Below are 4550 nucleotides of genomic sequence, written 5' to 3' on the forward strand. Positions count from 1 at the left end.
GCCCCCTTGTGTCTGGTTGTTGATGAATGTTTCCTGTTTTATAAATGAATGTGGCCTACGTGTTAGTTGTCTGTTGAGGTGAGCTTCAGGTATAGCTCACTCAATGTTTTTTATGTGGCCTTGTGTAATTTGTAATTTGTACGTGTTTTATATAGTGTTACATGTTGTCTTGTTGTGTGCACGTTACAGTTACTTTAGTAGGTTTTTGGATACGTGCTTTTACTAATGTTTTTGTAGCTTTTAGCAATGTTTGAATTTGTTTTGTTTTTTTAGGGAGCCTTTTATAAAATCTGGCCAGGGACAACAGATGAAAATTAGCATTTTGGCTAACTCTGGCATATTTACTGAAATGTTTATTAATATGCAATGTCCCTGTAAAATTAAAAAAAAAAAAAAATTAAAAAAAATTAAAAATAATTGAGTAAAAATTAAATAAAGGGGATCCCTGGCCAGGGGAATTGGAATTAAACGTATAATGTAGGTAATAAAAAGAAGAAATAAAGATGAGAAGTATAAAGATAAGAAGTAAAAAGATGAAAAATGAAGAGATGAAATAAAGATTAAAGAGTTTTGAGAAAAGTGGAAAAATGAAAGAGCTGAATAAAGGGAAAATGTGTGCATTGAAGCATGCAGTGTGAAGTAATCTGTTAAAAGACAATTGGTTAAAATTTTGGCCAAAGTAAAAAAGTTAGAAGGGAAAATTATAAATGAGTCGACTTTAAGATTTAAGGTGAATCGCAGTTGAAGCTTGTGTCTGTGTGTGTGCGCTCGCTGAGGCGCGGCTGTACTTGAGATGTGTGTCCGCTTGCTGGAGCCGTGTTGAGGTGTGTGCGTTCGCTCTATACAGCCTGAAGTGTGTGTGTGTGTCGCTGTACAGTTTGTGTGTGTGTGCGAGGCTGAGGAATTTTTGAAGCCTTGGAGCAGGCTATGTGTGTGCATTCTTGGAATGTATGTGTGTTGCAAGACAGCTTGTGTCTTGTGGGTTGCGCTGTGATTTGGATGTTTTTGAGAGATCTGTGAAGCTATGTGTGTAAGTGATCTGGAAATGTTCTTGTATGTGTGAGATTGATAAATAGAATAGATGTATTATTAAATAGGCATATATAGCAGGAGATTGGTTAAAGGTGATTTTAGTAAGAGGGGACATTTTTGCTTCATCAGTGTTAAAGCAGTGTTGAGCCTTTGCTTCAGAGGACGTTTATTTAATCTGATCTTCATCAGTGTTAAAAACCTATGAGCCCTTTGTTTCAGGGGACGTTTATATATTCGATTTGATAAAATATGAGCCCCTCGGAGGACGTTTGTTTAATCTGATAAATACATATGAGCCTAATAAAGGACGTTTATACATAAGTATAGTATCTGTTTTCTAACAGAAGTGGAGAGACCAGAGAGTATAGTCTGTACACATTCAGGTAGCAAGATTAGAGACAAGAACAGAAAAACTCCTGATAAAGTTAAAACTGCCGGCTGATTGGAGTGTGAATTTCTTTTTCTGTCTGTTTGTGTGTATGTGTGTGATCACATTATGCTGCGAATTTTGTCTGTTCAAAAGAACGTATAGTCTTATCTAAATAGGTGGAGAAGTTAGTTTTAACTATCGGAGGATACATTTTGTATTTGGCTGTTGATTGGGAGGATACTGTGCTGATTTCTGTGTGCGTAGACTCTGTGCACAGGGGTGGAGCTGCGATTTTAAAAGTGTGTGTGTTCTAATGCTAGTATATTACCACCCTCTAGCAAATCAACACATTCTGATTCATTTAATGTCCAATAACTAAGTTTAGCTGACACATCATACAACAAGACAAAGTTACAAAAGATAATTAGACACTAACTTTATGAACATCCATTGTGAGTAACCCAGTTAGCTCTAAAAACCAGATTCAAAACTGCTCTTTGTGATGCTTTTATTTTGCTTTTCTTATTGCCTTGTGCCGCAGTCTCTTTATTTCCGGTCTTCATATAAAATGTGCTTTTATTTTGAAAAACTGCAAAGGGGACTTCTGCTACATCGTAAAGTTACGGGAGTAAATACATACAGCTAAAATAACAACCAAGAGGAGAAAATGTTACACTAATGTTGTTTTGTGAGGTGGATTTATCTTAAAAACATGTTTGGGTGATTAACTCTCTTTCAGAAGGATGCTACATGTAGCATGTATCCATTTGTTAGCTCTGAGCTCTGACTCAGCCAGTGATGAGTGACAGGAGGACTACTGTTAAATGCACGTAACTTTATCGTGCTTCAACTGTAACCAAACAGCTATGATTGGCTTAATTGTCACTTAATAAATCTTACTTGACCAATAAGTTTTCATCAATGACTCCACTGGTAAAAAGTGTGGGGGATGAAAATAAGTTTCAGTGAAAGTGTGGGTGTCACAACACCCACAACACCCATGGGTGAGACGCGCCTGTCTGTGCATTAACTGCACTGGGTTTGGACACGATGTTAACCTTTTGACAGCCAGGTTAGACGTTAGACTGGACGCCCTTGCTAAATTTAGGAGGCGGGTCCAAGAGGCGTTGCCTCACATAGAGAGCCAATTAGCTTACTCCTCCTGTTAAGGGGAGTGGAGAGGGAGCCCCCCTCCTCTCTTTTCTCTCTGTGGGACACAGAGGGAAGGAAAACACACCCCCGACAGGGAGACAGCTTTTGCAACAGATAAAAATGACAGATAATGTGTGCATATTTCACTGAATTGTTATTGCATTGTGTATACGAATTCAGAGTGATTAAACTTTTGTTTAGTTTTCTTTCTGTTTTCTCTGTTTCTCTTTACTATGCTGTGTGAGAGCTAAAGGGAAGACAGACAGATGGATTGTGTCTGAACTGGATCAGTCCAAAGGGCAGATGATGAGACCCCTGGCATTACTTCACAAACACTGGAAGCTTGCAGATAACAGCACGTAGGGATCCTGAATCCAGCTTGATCAAGGCCAGTGCGGTTTTATCCACAAACTCTTTCAACAAACACCTGCATTTCTCTATAAGTGAATACATTTCTTTATAGTCAACATTTTTGATACATGCTTAGTTTGTTTTCACATATAGGCTTACAGTATTTCTTCTTATATATCACATTGCAATTATTTAGGAGGAAATCTTGGCAACAGACTGACTAATTGAAGCATTTGGTTAATTAATGGAGTATTTTTGATTTGATTGATCATTTGTGGAGAAGTTGATTTCATTCAAATGCTGTTGAGTGCTGTGAATGCTGGTTTCATTATCTGAGTATGGTCTAGCTTGATCTGGGCTATTTTGAGATGGAACATTGACATTATTTCCATAATTTTAAGATAAATAGGTTTTCACCTTGATTCACCCTGCCACCCATTATACTGCGCGTTCTGCCCGCTCGCCTCATAAACTGTAAATATTACGTTCAGAGCTGGCTGAGAGCTGGAGTCTAACGTCACTTTCCTGCGTTGTCCACTTTGCCAATTCGTTTTCGAGTTGGTTTGAATTATGATCACTTTTTAGCACGGCAAGTTTGAAAATGAAAAGCCAAAGACCTTTGAGTTTTCATTTGAATGATGTCATACAATATGCATACATAGAGAGTAAAAGTATAATGCAAAATGGATGACTGAATATTCATTTTAAATATAGGTCAAATAATGCACCTATAATCTGAAAATTAAAACATGTTTCTGTTACTGTATTTTCATTTTAAAATTAGCTTTTTCATTTGAATTATGATACAGATTTAGCGGGGCATTTTTTGAAAATGATAAAGCAAATGCCATTTTCTTCCTCATTTTAATTTAGTCAAAGAATGTGCATTTTTAAAGTTGAAAACTAAAATTCAAATTAGATAAATTAATCATCATTTTATTTTTGAGTCAAATAATACACCCATATTCTGAAAATTAAAAAGAATTTCTGTTAATGCATTTGAATTTTCAAATTAGCTTTATCATTTGAATTCTGATCACTAATAGCTTCCATAGATAAGACAGGAGGGCAACTATCACATCACAGATGAGAGTGATAGTGAGGGAGACTCAGAGAGAGAGGGTCCTTCATATCTTTACCCGCTAGCAGCCAGTACAGGGGTGAAAGATGATGGATGCAGAATTTTAAGAGAGATTGAGAGGACTATACATAGATGCCTTGTGAACACAAGTGAATCTACCAGTCCAGAAACCAAGCAATTATTGGAAAAGCAATTACAGGAACTGCAAAAAACACAGAGAAAAATACAGATACTTTGGGGTATATATTACATCCGAGAAAAAGAAAGAGACTCGATAAAATGTGTCCAGTAATTGTGCGTGGTCAAAATTTAGAGTATAAACCTTGGCAAAGTACAGATATGTCAAACATACTTGAAAAGTTACCCACTCTTCAGGATGGAGCACATCCTTGGATTTCAAAGTTAGAAGAGGTTTTGGTGGGAACACAGCCTGCCATGGGAGACATTAAGAGAATCTTGGCTAGTCTCATTGGGATCCCAGCGATGGAGGAAATCCTGCAGGCGGCTGGCCTTAATAGATATGTGGTGACTGCAGTGTATGATCCAGAATTGTTGGCTGCAAGT

This window comes from Labrus mixtus, chromosome 2 (genome assembly GCF_963584025.1).
Source record: "Labrus mixtus chromosome 2, fLabMix1.1, whole genome shotgun sequence".
NCBI lineage: Eukaryota > Metazoa > Chordata > Actinopteri > Labriformes > Labridae > Labrus > Labrus mixtus.